General features: G+C 40.4%; 1 protein-coding gene across 1 annotated transcript in view; it reads left to right on the top strand.

The window, feature by feature from the left end:
• Window positions 1-5,889: 5,889 nt before the first annotated feature.
• The window catches only part of CWC22 (CWC22 spliceosome associated protein homolog), a 63,143-nt gene continuing 52,633 nt past the window's right edge, over window positions 5,890-16,399 (top strand). The window contains exon 1 of the mRNA XM_065931868.1: window positions 5,890-6,020. The gene's annotated coding sequence lies outside the window, so the exon portion shown is untranslated. The remainder of the gene's footprint in view (window positions 6,021-16,399) is intronic.

Raw genomic sequence — 16,399 nt, 5'->3', positions numbered from 1 at the left:
TGGCATATAATACTGGACGGGGAGAGTTTGTGGACTTTGGGACATCCTCTTGAAATAAAGAACTAAACACTCTCTATTCTGAATGGGTGAAGCAAAAGTGCTGCCAGCATGACTCCCAGACAGCTGGAGAAAGTAATGGCTCCTGGTGAGAAAAGGAAATGCCTGACCTGCCGTAGCTGACTCTGGAGAGAAGACATAAAAAACTCAGGGAAGTGGAAATGCTGGAGTGAATATATTATGTGAGGCCAAAAAACCTACCAGAAAATTATTTTTCACAAGAGGACCCAGAGGACACATCATTCCAAAAGGCCAACAGGACTGTGCTCATAAAAGAGACACCAGCATCACAAAGAGATCCGAAGCTGACTTCTATTTACAGCGCAGGGTTGCCGATAGGAGAGCCTTCCATGGAATTTGGTTTATTAGTAGCAGTGAGGATAATGGGGCCCTGACACAATAGAGGATGAGCAACACTTAACCCTCAGAAGCTAGGAAGTCACAATTATAGTGACAAGAATGTAAAGGCAGCAGCCAAGAGGGAATTGTGAATATGGTTAACAGAATGTGGTGATACTAGGGGCAAAATGTGGGCTTCCCTGGTGACTCAGTGGTAAAGAATCTGGCTGCAATTCAGGATACATGGGTTTGAGATGGCGGATTAAATTTCTGGGTTGGGAAGATCCCCTAGAGAAGGAAATGGCAACCCAGTCCAGTATTCTTGCCTGGGAAATCCCATGGATAGAGAAGCCTGGTGGGCTACAGTCTGGGGGTCAAAACAGTCAGACACAATTTAGCAACAAAACCACCACCATGAGGGGCAAAATATTTAGGCAGCCAATGCAAGTGTTGCTCACATACATGATTAAAAGAAGGAATGGATGAGCAGGAGGCTGAGAGTGGTTGTCCCAATAAACAGTCACACTTTCTAGCCAAGTTCCTGTACCTGTACCAGTTTTCAAGCCACTGGCTGAAGACAGCTGGGTCTCATGAAGAAGCACCCTGCAATACCCTATCAGGTATGTATTGTAGAGACTCTGACCTTTTCTCAAAGGGACTCACTTGCACTTATTTGAATGACTGTACACAGGTAAAGGGAAGTACCCATACATTTTGAGGAGTATTAGATACAGGTGAGAGTTGACACTGATACCTGAAGATCTAAAGCAACATCATGTCTCTGCAACACCAATTATATACTTTGGAGTAATTTTCACATATTGTTCTTGACCTGTGGAGTAAGAGCTATCATATTTGGGGAAAGTCAAGTATAAGTCTTTGAAACTGCCTCTTCTGCCCAAGAGAGTAAATCTAAAACAATAAATCACAATGCTAAGGTATGGTGGCAATAAAAGATGCAGGCATAATAGCTTCCATCACATCTCCATTTCACTTGACAATCTGGCACCTTCAGAAACCAGATGAACTAGCAGAATAAGCGAAGACTACCACAAGTTCAACCAAGTAGCAACCCCAGTTGCAACTGCCACGCCAAGCACAGTAGTCCTGCTAAAGCAGGGCAATTAGGTAGACTTCACATGTTACGTGGGCTTCCCTTGTGACTCAGCTGGTGAAGAATCTGCCTGAAATGCAGGAGACCTGGGTTTGATCTCTGGGTTGAGAAGATCCCCTGGAGAAGGGAAAGGCTACCCACTCCAGTTTTCTGGCCTGGAGAATTCCATGGACTTTATAGTCCATGGGCTCACACAGAGACACAATTGAGAGACTTTCACTTTTACATGGTGTGTGGCCACAGATTTGGAGAAGGCTTTCTTTTCTACCTTGATTAAGAAAGACAACTAGAAATAACTGTCCATGTGAAATTGCTAATTATTAATGTCCACATGAAATAAACTGACAATAGCATGCACTGACAGTCTAGCCCTATTAGCGCTCCTCTTTCATATACAGTCCAAAGAGATCTAGGTCACCTGGAGATTCTGGATAAGGTCCTTAGGATCCATTATAATAATGAAATCATGCTGCTATAACAGACTGAGCGAGAGGTGGCTAGTGTGCTGAAGGTTTGTGCTATAGAGAGTAGGAAATGGACCCTATGAAGAATCAAGGCCCTGTCCTTTCATTAGAGGTTTTAAGAGTGCAGTATTCTGGAAAGTGCTAGAACATCCTTTTCAAAGTAAAACACAAACTAACATCTCTTGCATGCCCTACAATAAAGAAGAAAGCACAAGACCTAGGAGGCTGCTTTGGGTTCTGTAAACAATGTACTCCAGACCTCAGACTACATTCCTGGCCCATAATATCTGGTGCAACTTGGCACAAGAAAGGGCTTTGCAGCAGGTATGAGTTCTAGTGCAAGCAGCCTGAATTGGACTAAAGGAACTGGCAGATCCTATGGCATTAGAATTGTCAGTTTCCGAAAAGATGCAGTATGAAGTTTATAGGAACCTTGGTAGGAAAATCATGGTTCAGGTTTCTGGGGTTCTGGATCAAGGTTGTACAACTTTTGAAAAATAGTTCCTAGGATGCTATGCTAAAGAGGGAGTACTTGACCATGACACTTGCACTGTGCTTAGTCACTCAGTCGTGTTCAGCTTCTCGCAACCCTTGCATCTCCTGTTGTCTCCTGCATTGCAGGCAGATTCTTTACCCACTGGGCCATTGGGGAACCTCACTGAGATACTTTGTGGTACCAAGTGAAATATATCTTGCTGAACATTCTATGTCATAAATTCTGGAGACCCAGTCACAATTCATCATCAGATGAAAGTATTATATTTGGTGTAGGAGGGTGCCTGTAACCATGATTCCACTGGTTGCACCACATGCTGCATGTCCCAGAAGCTGGTGGCCTAATAAAGCATTGGAATGGCCTGCTGAGAGTGAAGTTCAAGCAGTTGCTAAGAGACAATACTCTGGAAAGATGCGATGCTGTCCCCCAGGAAGCAGTAGACCTTGACATGGCTCAGGGTCCCAAAAAGAAACAATACATGGGGCCAGAAAGCAATGGATTAAACCAGGAAGAGCCCCATTTATCATCTTCCCAATTATCCACTAGTGGACATAGTGTTTCCCACTTCTGTAGTTCTAAATTTGTGAAATTAGAAGTCTTGATCACCAAAGGTGGCGTCTTCCTGCTAGGGGACAGAGCAAAGGTCCCACTGAACTAAGCTTCATCTGCTGCCTGGAAACTGTGGCCTTTTTGAGTTCAGGGACAAGTAGGCAGGAATAAGAGTCAACACCCTGCCAGAAGAAGCTAATTCTGATCAACAGGAGTAAGTAGGCTTCAATGGGGGCAAGTAAGAATATGTCTGGTTACTAAGGTGATCCACTTGGGAACCTCTTCTTTACCCAAAAGTGACTATAAATGGACAAGTACAACAACATCTGCCTGAGAAAGGGATTGTTACCTGAGACTCAAGTTTCTCAGCACTTAAGGTTTTCACATTACCAATTTAATTATTGAGACCAGCAGAGGTGGCAGATAAAAGAGAGGAAAATTTAGAATAAATAGTGGAGAAGAGAATTAAGTAGTGAGTTCAGTTGTGGCTCCTGCACAGACCAACTGCAAAGATGGGAACTGCAGTTTGTCCCACAAACTTCTGTCTTTGAAGTTTCTGTTCAGGAAGAAAACAGTTCTGTGAATGTGTAAGGAGAGTGAATCTCATGCAAGGGGTGGACTGTGACAAATGCAGAAATGTGCTGCTCAGATATCTCTGCAATAAAAGACCTTTTGCCTGTTTACAAGAGTGTGGTTAGGCGACAGCCTCAGATTTTGAGTTGAGGTCACAGGCTTCTTGGGGAGACTCCAGCCAAAGACTAAGCAAGACTGTGCTGCAAAGGCCTTGCCATTTTTATTCCAAGGAGGGACTCTTCATCTTGGCTCTGAGTTACCTCTATCCCAACTATTGATAGTTTTCTCCGTTTACCTTTTTTTTTTCTTTTTTACATTCTTAATTCTATCACTGTTTGCTTCCTTGAGGACACAAATAAACCTAATCTTTCCCAATTCCATCCAGCTCCCCTTGGTTCTTTCCTGTTTCGATCAATAATTGTAGGGGTGGTATTGTGCATTTTTCAGACATGGATACAAATGTTTACCAGATTCATCTCCTATGCCACATATAAGTAGAACTGAAATCTATCCACTTAAATAGTTTAAGACATCAAAATGTACCTTAAACTATGCCAAATATCTTAAATATAAAAAAGAATAGATAATACTATTATATAGTAGGAATTATCACAAATGCATCAAAGATATCAATTAATACAATCCTTAAAACTATTCTAGGGGGTGGGGACTATTATCATTCCAATCTAACTGATCAGGAAGTGGGCATACAGTGCGAAGTAACCTGCCTAAGGGCAATTGTCCATGAGTATATCAATTGATTTGTGATTTAAACATAAGCTGCTCTGTTCCCGTGTCTTCATCCATAATCATTTGACTTCTCTACTTCTAGAAAGGCTTGAGGAGTACCAGAACTCTAAAATTATAATACTTCAGTCTTGTAGAAACCAGGCCTGGCTTATACACGGTTGAGGAACTTACAGACACAGTTGTTTTAGGAAAGGTAAGTTTCAAAAAAAATAATGCAAAAAAGCAAAATGGCTGTCTGAGAAGTCCTTACAAATAACTGTGAAAAGAAGCGAAAAGCAAAGGAGAAAAGGAAAGATATTCCCATTTGAATGCAGAGTTCCAAAGAATAGCAAGGAGAGATAAGAAAGCCTTCCTTAGTGCTCAGTGCAAAGAAATAGAGGAAAACAATAGAATGGGAAAGAGTAGAGATCTCTTCAAGAAAATTAGAAATACCAAGGGAAAATTTCATGCAAAGATGGGCTCAGTAAAGGACAGAAATGGTATGGACCTAACAGAAGCAGAAGATATTAGGAAGACGTGACAAGATTACACAGAAGAACTGTACAAAAAAGATCTTCATGACCCAGATAATCACAATAGTGTGATCACTCACCTAGAACCAGATATCTGGTAATATGAAGTTTACTCAAACTCATGTCCATTGAGTAAGTGATGCCATCCAACCATGTTATTCTCTGTTGTTCCCTTCTCCTCCCACCTTCAATCTTTCCCAACATCAGGGTCTTTTCAAATGAGTCAGTTCTTCACATCAGGTAGCCAAAGTATTGGAGTTGGAGATGGACAGGGAGGCCTACCGTTCTGCAGTCCAGGGGTCGAAAAGGGTCTGACACGACTGAGTGACTGAACTGAAGTTTCCAAAATAGTAACAAATAGTTTAATATTTATGTTTTGTAACTTTTTTGAAAAGTAATGATTAAGCAAATGCTGCTACTGATTACCTCAGACTTCTATTTCCAAGTCAGTCAGAAAGTTTTCTCCTGTGTCTCGCCAGCTGGTCGGTACCTTTACCTAAAATCGAGGCATCATCTTATCTACAGAATTAGTTTCTCCTCATTACTTCACTCTGGGGTCCAATATTTTCCTATTCACTTAGGTTTGCAATCTCGGAACCTGGTAGGCACTTAACACTTGTTACAGTTCGTAATATTTTTGTTTTGGTTCTTGGTTTAACGATTGTAAAAAGTCTAAAAAGGTGTCTGGTTTCCTTAAAATTTTCACAGAAAAGTGGCTACACTAAGGTCTCCTTTTTTTGTCAACTGCAGAGAAATAAGTTTACAGTAAATTTTTAAAAATTTTTAAGACAGAACTAGGTTGCCGGCGAGCTTCCAGAGCGAACTCTACGATCCTTATCCAGAAGAACTATCATTCCCGTCGTGCATTGCTGCCGTCTTAGCCTACAACTGAGCGCGTCATTTCCGTCCACATTGGCGGTGGGTTCTGGATCTTGTAGTTTGTGTCTCTTTTGTCGCCGTCTTGGAAAGGGAAAAGTGTAGCCGGATCGACGGCTCTGAATCTGGTCTTATAAAACAATGTTTAAAATAAGTTAATAAAATAACGTATCAGAGTCAGTTTAGCGTCAGGTTTTTATGTATTTCACGTTCCGCCTTCCTCTCACTGCGGGGTCGGGTAAGAGGAAGTGACGTACTTCCGGTGTGATGGCGGCGCGGTGGAGCTCCAGGTAATTACCGAAGTCCGTAGACTCGCTGCAGGCAAAGAGTTGGAGTTGGGGTTGCAGGTTGCCAGGCCGGGTGGGAAATGAAGGGGCCCCAGGAAGAGGTGCGGGCTCGCTGGTATGGCCGTGGGCAGTTTTCGGGTTCGCTTGGGTCTCTCTCCGCGCGGTGGCCCGCGAGGTTGGACTGTGAGCGTCGGTCGGGCCGAAGAGCCCCTGTGAGTGGGATGGGGAGTGTGCGGTGGGATGGAAAATGCCTGCGCGGAGAGAGTAGCTTCCTCGGGAGGTTCCTGGAGCTGGCTCTCTGCGGTGGCTTTTGTTGTGGAATCCAGCACCAGCGAGGGTACCCTTTCCTTTCGTATGAGGTGTGTTTTGGGCGCGGATCACTTGGAGCCTCTCGAGTCCTTGGTTCGGGGCCCAAGGCCCCTTTCTTAGTGCCTGGGCCCCGAACCACAGGTGTGAGATTAATGAACCGTGGTTTATTAAAAAGCTGTGGAAGTTCTCCTCTCATTCCTCTTTCCCGCGAAGTATTTTTGTGACTGCTTCAAAATTTCATGAGTCGTTTCTTTTTCATCATTTACCACGTAGTTCTGAGGACCGTTCGTTTATTATTATGTGTGTTCTTCCTCTGTTATCCTTTGTCTTTACGTAACTTGTGTTTCAGTCGTTCCGTCGTGTCCTACTCTTTGCCCCCGGATGGACTGCAGCACGCCAGGCTTACCTGTCCTTCACCATCTCCCGGAGTTTGTTCATTGTTCAGTCTGGTGTCCATTGAGTCAGTGATGCCATCCAACCATCTCGTCCTCTGTCGTTCCCTTCTCCTCCTGATTTCAATCTTTCCCAGCATTAGGGTCTTTTCCATTGAGTCGTCTCTTCGCATCAGGTGGCCAAAATATTAGTTTCTACTTCAAGGTCAGTCCTTCCAATGAATATTCAGGATTGATTTCCTTTAGGATTGACTGATTGGATCTCTCTGCTGTCCAAGGGACTCTCAGAAGTCTTCTCCAACACCACAGTTCAGAAACATGAATTCTTTGGCGCTCAGCTTTCCTAATGGCCCAGTTCTCATATCCATACATGACTACTGGAAGAACCATAGCTTTGACTAGACTGACCTTTGTCGCCAAAGTAACCTCTCTGCTTTTTAATATGCTGTCTAGGTTTTTCATACCTTTTTTCCCAAAAAGCAAGCGTCTTTTAATTTCATGGCTGCAATCACCAGCTACAGTGATTTTGGAGCCTAAGAAAATAAAGTCTGTCACTGGTTCCTTTGTTCCATCATCTGTTTGTCATGAAGTGATGGGACTGGATGCCATGATCTGTTTTTTGAATGTTTAGTTTTAAGCCAACTTTTTCACTCTCCTCTTTGACTTTCATCAAGAGGCTCTTTAGTTCTTCTTCACTCTCTGCCATAAGGGTGGTGTCATCTGCATATCTGAGGTTATTGATATTTCTCCCAGCAGTCTTGATTTCAGCTTGTGTTTCATCCAGCCCTTCATTTAGCATGATGTACTCTGCGTATAAGTTAAATAAGCCGAGTGACAATATGTAGCGTTGAGATAACTCCTTTCCCTGTTTGGAACCAGTCTGTTGTTCCATGTCCGGTTCTAACTTGCTTCTTGACCTGCCTACACACTACTCAGGAGGCAGGTAACGTGGTCTGGTATTCCCATTTCTTGAAGAATTTTCCAATTTGTTGTGATCCACACTCTCAAAGGCTTTGGCATTGTCAGTAAAGCAGAAGTAGTTGTTTTTCTGGAACGCTCTTGCTTTTTCTATGATCCAGCAATTTGATCTCTGGTTCCTCTACCTTTCCTAAATCCAGCTTGAACATCTTGAAGTTCTCAGTTCATGTACTGTTGAAGCCTGGCTTGAAGAATTTTGAGCATTACTTTGCTATCATGTGAGATGAGTGCAATTGTGTGGTAGTTTGAGCATTCTTTGGCATTGTGTTTCTTTGGGATTGGAATGAAAACTGACCTTTTCCAGTCCTGTGGCCACTGCTGAGTTTTCCAAAGTTGTTGGCATATTGAATGCAGCACTTTAACAGCATCGTATTTTAGGACTTGAATTAGCTCAGCTGGAATTCCCTCACCTCCGCTAGTTTTGTTTGTAGTGATGCTTCCTAAGGCCCACTTGACTTCACATTCCAGGATGTCTGGCTCTAGGTGAGTGATCACACCATCATCAAGTTTGGTGTATCCCTAACTTGAAGTAAGTCACTGCTAGCCTACAGCTAGTTTAAGAAAAAAGTGGATTTTGCTAATATAGCTAATCCCACTAGTGACTTTGAGGGCTTCCTTGTTGCATTTCTCTACTTCTCTGTTTAAATCTGAGAATCCTAGCATGGGAGGGTAATGGAACAAAAAGGCCTCTTGGCCTATTAATTTTAGCAAACCTCCAGACTTTAATAAGCCTAAATATTTTATCTCAGTATATTCATTTCCCAAGTGGATATTGAAAGAGACATTTCAAGGTCTACAAGGAAATTCATACTTTTCAAAGCCTTTTCTTCAAGAATAATATACCAGGGGAGGAAGCAGTGATTAAAGCAAGCCTTTGCTATTTGTAGCTAAGCTAAATCTTTTCCCATTGAACAGATACCAAAAAAAATGGTGTGGGCTGCCTCACCCGGGGGACCTAAGGTTGGCTAATGGGAGGCTGAGACCCAGTGGAGGTTCATCTTTAATTTGACTTTGAGCTTAACTCATAAATGGATCAGACTAGAGTTGGTTTTTTCCCCTTGAAAGCTACCCTGTGAGTCCTTTCCTGAATTAGTTTATCAGGACAGGTTTATTCTAGCCCTGATGACAGGAGTCTCTGGTCTAGAATGTAGTGCTATATTTAGAGGCTACTTTATAAACTTGTCTGTGGAGGTCTCAAATTTTCTTTAAAATTTAGAATATGATTTACTAAGTGGCTCTTTGATTTAATCATCAGCAAGCCTACCTTCAAAGCTGTACTGTGAGAGTTGAGAGAACATATCTGGCACTTACACTTAAGTACGGCAAGCTGATGAACGCATTTTGGGGAGGGGCGAACAAAGTGGTATGAATGAAGGCATGCAACGTTCTCAGCAATTAGGCCTGTTTTCCTAAGTTTAAGTAACTGCACCTTGAGGGTCAGATTTCTTCTTGGATTGGAACTGGTAGGAAAGGAACTGATACTTTTTTCGTCTCATAGGGAAGTATATTAAAGCTACTCTCAGGTTAACCGAGGGAGGGTGGCGCTGAAGACAGGTGCGGTTTTGCTCCTTATGGTTCTGTCTTGATACAGTTGATGGCAGCAGCTTGGCCATTCCTAGAAGCAGGGGTTGATACGTGGGATGAGACTATTGTGGTATTCCATGGTAAAGAAGTTGTCAAATTTCATCATAGGGAGTTCTTCGTAGGAAGAATTAGGAACAGTCATCAAAAGCTCACACGCCTCCTTTTATATTTGATTTTAGAATTGGAACCTATTAAGTAGCAGGCACCGTCCTAAGTTCTGGATATAATATATAGCAGTGACCAAGAACTTCAAGGATCCAGTGTTCTAGAAGGTCTTTCATGCCTCTGAGTCCTTATACATGCTATCTCATTGCCTGAATGACCTACTTGTCCTTCAAAATCCACCTTCTAGACTGATTTCTTTCTGTGTTCCCCAGACCCACTTACTTGCCCTTCCATTTTTCTAATAGTATTGTGTGTATAACACTGCTGTCGCACTTAGATTTCTCTGCTCTGCCTGATAATAGGAACTCTTATCTCAGACCTCAGTGTCTTGTTCACAGCTTAACATACATCTCCCCTCACAAGATACAGACACTGCCTTTGACCCTCTATTCTTAATTTGCTTCCAAAGAATTGGGGGTAAAGTAAAAAGAAAAAGACCATGACCATCCTGCTTTTTCTCAACCTTTAAACCTTTCCCTTAAGTGCTTTTCTGAACCACTTTTTAATATAAATATCAGTTCTTTTCATTCTATTTTCCTGTTTCTCCCATACAAAATTTTTCAGTTATAAAAAATCTCACAAAGGAGACTTTCCTCACAAATGGAAACTTTAAAGACAACACGAAAAAGGGACTGTTCAGTGGGTGGTTAGATGCGCCGGAGCTGTTTCTTTGCCACAAGTGGTGAGGGTTATGTAGGTTTTAAATGTAAGGTTTTTTGTCTCTTCTTTGTTACCATGACAATGTGTATAAATTTAACTTAATCACAGATCAGTAAAACCCATACTGACAATATTTGTTCAGTGAATCATGTGCTGGGATTAATGAGGAAAGTTGAGTTCTGCTGCTGGCCTCTTGAGCTGTGTGAACCAAGTGAAGTGTGCGATAAAGAGAAGGCGAGATGAGGTGGGCTTCAGAGGGTCTGAGTACAGGTGATTAAAGGCATAGCGGCAGTGGAGATGTCCCTTGTGTGTGTGTGCTCAGTCATGTCTGACACTCGGTGACCCCCTGGACTGTATCCCACCAGGCTCTTCTGTCCATGGAATTTTCCAGGTAAGAATACTGGAGTGGGGTTGCCATTTCCTGCTCTAGGAGTATCTTCTTGACCCAGGGATCAAACTCACATCTCTTGCATCACCTGTATTGGCAGGCAGATTCCTTACCACTGCACCACCTGGGAAGCCCCAGAGATATCCCTTAAGATTTATTTTTACTCAGTTAACGAGAACTGCTACCAAAGAACTCTTTTCTATTAAAGAGTAATATAAGGAGACTGATGGTAGATACAGTAGGCATTGAGACAAAATTTTCATTTTAAAAACTTAGAAGGAAATTTTGAAAGTGTGAAATAATACAGTTATATTGTAGTGGAATGTGCTTTGAATTTAAGGCCTGGATTTCTCTCTGGGCAGCATCACAGGTATTTAAAGAATCCTTTTGCTCTGTGTAGGTAGAATGCAGTGGAGCCCTACAGGTTAGTAGTATGTTTTTTAGAGGTAAGTTGGGAAAGTCCTTATATTCTGTAGGTAAAGAAGACCTATGAGAAATCTCATTAGAGAGGTCAAAACTATTTTGCCTTCTTCTAAAATGAAACCAGGGATTATTTTATAGGATCTTCCCTAAATGACGCCTTCCCCCTACTTTTCTCCTGTATACAATGGCAGAGAGAATGGGGGGAAATGGGCAGATTTGCTCTGTCTCCTGTTAACTGAGAAGGTAGGATCAGTTAGATTTGATGACTGACTGGGAATGAGGAAATTGTCACTTGGCTAGTTTTACAGGTAATATTTTAGAGGAAGTGCTGGTTTGAGGAGAGGAGGAAATGAGTTCCAATTTGGACTTCTGTAGTTCAGCGGGCTTTTGGTGCATCCACATGGAGATTTCTATAGGCATTTGGAGATAAAGGTTTGGAACACTATAGAAAAGATTAGATGAAGTAAAATCGTTCTTATGAGTATTAGCCTAGGATGTGGAAGTGGAGATGGTCTTCCAGAGAGAATGTGGAGAAAGAAAAGATAAGGACTATTCATTTGTTCATTTACTGAGTATTGAGAGACTTCTGGGATTATAATAATGAACAAAACAGACAAAACTCCCTGAGCAAAGATTAAACGCTATGGAATGGTAAACTGTTAGAGGGGTGGACAGAGGAAGAGACAGAAGCAAAACCAGATGAACTTGGTGTCTTTGATATAAGTTGAGAAATGAGAACTTCAAGAAGGTGGTTAGCAGTACCAAATACTAGACCCCGTGTCATAAAAGAAGGAAGTGGCCCCTGGATTTAGCAACAAGAAAGTCATTATGTAACCTTGGTTAGTACTGTGGAATCCTAAGAGTGGAAACCAAATTGAGGTAAGAGGGGTTAACAAAGGTCCGTCTAGTCAAGGCTATGGTTTTCCAGTGGTCATGTATGTATGTGCGAGTAGGACTGTGAAGAAAACTGAGCGCCAAAAAATTGATGCTTTTGAACTGTGGTGTTGGAGAAGACTGTTGAGAGTCCCTTGGACTGCAAGGAGATCCACCCAGTCCATCCTAAAGGAGATCAGTCCTGGGTGTTCATTGGAAGGACTGATGCTGAAGCTGAAACTCCAATACTTTGGCCACCTCATGCGAAGAGCCGACTCATTGGAAAAGACACTGATGCTGGGAAAGATTGAAGGCAGGAGGAGAAGGGGACGACAGAAGATGAGATGGTTGGATGGCATCACCGACTCAATGGACACAAGTTTGAGTAAACTCCGGAAGTTGGTGATGGACAGGGAGGCCTGGCATGCTGTGATTCATGGAGTTGCAGAGAGTTGGACGTGACTGAACTGAACTGAAGAGTTAGAGGCACTTCATGTGAACTCATCTACCAGAAAAAGCTTGGTTGTGTAGAGAAAGAGAATGGAATTAGAGAGGGGGCAAGATAAAGGGAATTTGCCCCATAAATATCATAATATATATTTAAATGAATCAGTAAATAAGTTCAACATATAGAATTTTTCTTGAAAACTAACTCATTTGAAATCATTACTGTAAATCCAGAAGTAGCTGATAGCGATTTTGAAACAAAAATCAACAACTTCTGCTCTCATAGAGCCTGCATTCTAGTGAAAAGGCTGGATCTTCCCATGTACCAAAAAAGACTTTTTAAAAAAGTGTAGGTAGCTTATTCATATAATCATTATCATTTTAATTTCTTTGGTAACTTAACACAGACTAATATGGATTGGCTTCATGATGTGGGAAGTGAATGGGGGTTAACACTCTCTCAGTTTATAATGAGTGATTTTTGGTATGAATGTTGGTTTTGGAAAAGGAAATGGCAGTCCACTCCAGTATTTTTGCCTGGAGAATTCCGTGGACAGAGGAGCCTGGGGGGCCACATTCCATGGAGTCGCAGAGTCAGGCACGACTGAAGCGACTTAACACACAGCACACATGGGTGTCATTGAGTTCTTAAAAAATGACAAGAACTTTTAGATTTTGTCTTTTTTTTTTTTTTTTTACTCATCTGAGTCTCACTGTCATAAGAAGTCCCCAAGTTGGTGCTGTCTTCCCTACATAGAGTTAAAGAACAGTCAGAAGTGTTTATGCTGTTTATTCCTCATCGCTTAAAAACACAAACAATGTCTAATACTATCTGCACAGCTTCTAACCCTGTTACTTCTATGTGGTAACCTTTAGTCATTCAAATGGTTATGCATCAAAGCACACACCTGGTATACTGTAGTGTATCAGAAAGCAAACAGGGAGGACAGATCTGCATTTCTGTGTTTGTATTGATAATTCTGATTTGACATTCAGAATTTGTTCAGATTTTACAGAGGGAATACAGTGCAGATATATTTATTAAGTAATCCCCCTTTTGGGGTCCCAGGGCAACATCATCTAGTCCAATACATGTAATATTTCTGTAGTACGTCATGTGAAGAGTCACATAAAGTCTTGAGTTAGTGCATGTCAAATTTTGCTGCCAAATGAGTTTACCAAAAACCTGTATTTTTAAGACATTTCGAATTTCAGAATTGCACGTAAGGGATTGTCACTCTTGTGACTTTTCTTGAAAAGTTTTGGCCCTTTTATTTTCTTGATTTTGTGAACCTGTGCTGAAATCAAATTACAGTATCAAATTTTTTCTTATGTGGCATATCATGGGGCAAATTTCTTGCTAATATGTATGTATTCAAAAAAATAGCAAGAAAAAATAAGGAAGCAGTTTTCTTAAACAATGTTTCTTTTTCCTCTTTCCAAATAGGGAAAGGCCATGGCAATCTTGTCATTAATGCTTAAGAACTGTGGCCAATCTGTTATTCCTATCTGTTCCCTGAAAAGGAAAGTCACTATTTGGAAGGGTCATCTGTTTGTGTCCTATTTGGAAATTTTTCAAAGGATTCCATCAACACCACCTTTCTATTACATTTTTGTGTTAAGAACAGATTTGAACTAGCTTTTAATTTGAATGCTATTTACTATTACATTTTCTTATTTTGTTTTTTGTTTTAAACTCTTATAATGTTTGGAGTTTGCCATGCTTACTGTTACTATGTAGAATGCAGAAGAGCAGACTAAAGGAAATCAACTTCTTTAACTTTCTTTTAAAATTTTTATGATAGTATATTTCCATAAGTTCCTCTAACATGGGTTGAAGATACCTAAGGGACAGTGGTAAATGTTTTATTTTGAAATAATTGAGAGAGTAGTGCATTAATTAATTGAATATTTTCCTGTTTCTTGAAGTTTTGAGATAATTGCAGAGTATATAATTTTATAGTTTCCAGTTACTAGTCTAAAGCAGTCTTCTTAAAAATCTTATTAAGTATTTTGTTTTCTGATGCTTGCTGAAACAACATCATCTTATTATGAAATATTCTTCTTGCTCAGGAGAGCAGGTGTGGTTTTGCTGAGTGACTGACTTGTGACAAGGAGAGAAAAATTTAATAATTCATCATGAAATCCACACAGTGATGCTAAGAAGAGCAGTGAGAGCTATAAACTCTGGATAAATTACTCTCGTTGCAGGAATTTCCAATTAGTCTATGTATCAAGCATGCACATATTGAACTCTCAGAATTTCCCTGTAGGCATATTCTGTATAAATCTGGACGATGATAGTACGTTATACATTTTTTGTTAGAACTGGGATAGCAGTCTACAGTATTATCAATGTCACTCTTGTGTTTTGAGACATAGAAATGTAACAGATTGTACTTGATTGCCAGAAAAGTATTTGGTGATGACGGTTGAAGGGTAGAAAGGTGAAAGATGACACTGATCAGCAAGAAAACTCAGTAAACTTAAATGGATGAGATAATTTGAAATTAAAGGCATTAAAAATTGCCGTGTGAGTGTAGGATGAGAAGAGAAACCAGGTTTTATGTGTGTAGGATGAGAAGAGAAACCAGGTTTTAGACCCAAGAGGGATCATCAAGGAAAATACTAGATATTAGTCAAGTGATTTATCAAAGTACTATCAAGTATCAAAGTATTATCAAGTATCAAAATACTAGATACTAGACAATAGTCAAGTGATTTATTTGCTCATATTGTACCTGGTCACAGTGAATTCTTGGTATGCAAATTAAATAAAGGAATCCTTAACATTATTATTCATGTTTAAAAAAATTAGGGCCTCATTATATTACCATCAAAACCTTTACTATCTGGAACTTTTAATGGACCAGTTTAGGAAAATTTTATGCATAGTATATATAGATTGTATCTTTTTACATTTTACAGTTTACCAGTTTGGCATCAGCTTACTAATGTTGGTATTTTCCTTGGGACGCAGTATCAGATGGTTTGGCATCAGATAAACTCTCTTGAATTTTAGCTCTGTCACGTACTAGCAGTGATTTATTTGTACACATCGCTTCAACTCTCTGTACCTCAATTTTCCCATTGAAAAATAAGGCTTAAAAAAGTCACGAAAGCACGGTAACAATGAAGGTTGAATAAGAATATAGAAATGAAGTGCCTGGTATAGTGTCTTTGTGACTATAACAATTTATTATTTATTTGTTTTTGTTGTTACCTGACGAAATTAGATGTTTGTGACTTCTGACACAGGAAATGTAATTAGTTCATCTCAGATACCTCAGAAACATCATTGTAATGTGCTGTAGAATTGTTAGTGTAGATGGCAAATTAGTGTGTTGTGGAGCTGCTATATACATTGGCATTCTTCCCTTTGGCTGGTTTTGAACGGCATTGGGCAAGCTGTGTTCACCGTTGTATCATTCCTGTCAGCCATGGGTCACTAACCATCACATTATTTTAAAATGACTTACCTCATTGGAAAACATGTTTTACAGTTGAGAAAAGTGCTTTTTGAATGCTTATAAATTATTGGTACTAGAGCTTAGACTATCTCCTTTATTATCAATTTGGGCACACTATATATAAAGCCTATATAGGTATATAGTATACACCATATAGGTATATAGGTAAAGGCTTGTTTTTAAATACATCTTATTTTAGGTACATGCTAAGGTAAGTTCTCTTAGGTTGAAAATATGTTCATCTGTGTGGATTTAAGTATTTCTGAAAGTCCAGATCCCACCCTGATGTGCATATAGTACTTCTCAGCAGGTTCATAGTATTATTGGACTAGAAAGTGTCCTCTTCCATTATTTTGTCCCCCATTAAGAGAAGAGATGTCCAGTCTGTCTCCTTTATTTGGAAGAAAGACTGCAGAGAGGATCTTAGTTAACTGAGTTAGTGCTCATTTCAAGTTAGCATGGATCCTACTATATAAACATACCCCATTATAGAGCAGGGCAAATTGTTCAACTTTGGATCTAAACACAGTCCACATATTACATGTGTTAAGTCTGTTAAGGTTCTTTTAACAGTTGTACCACCCATTTCTTTCTTTTTTTGTCCCCCATGTCATCGAATTGTTGAAGAAAGTGTTTCATTTGTCTTGTATGTTAAAGCCCATCAATAAAAAATCCCCAGTAATGCACTTAGTG

Source organism: Muntiacus reevesi, chromosome 3, assembly GCF_963930625.1.
Source record: "Muntiacus reevesi chromosome 3, mMunRee1.1, whole genome shotgun sequence".
Lineage (NCBI taxonomy): Eukaryota > Metazoa > Chordata > Mammalia > Artiodactyla > Cervidae > Muntiacus > Muntiacus reevesi.
Note: the sequence above shows the minus strand (reverse complement) of the source record. Positions and strands in the feature narration are given on the sequence as shown.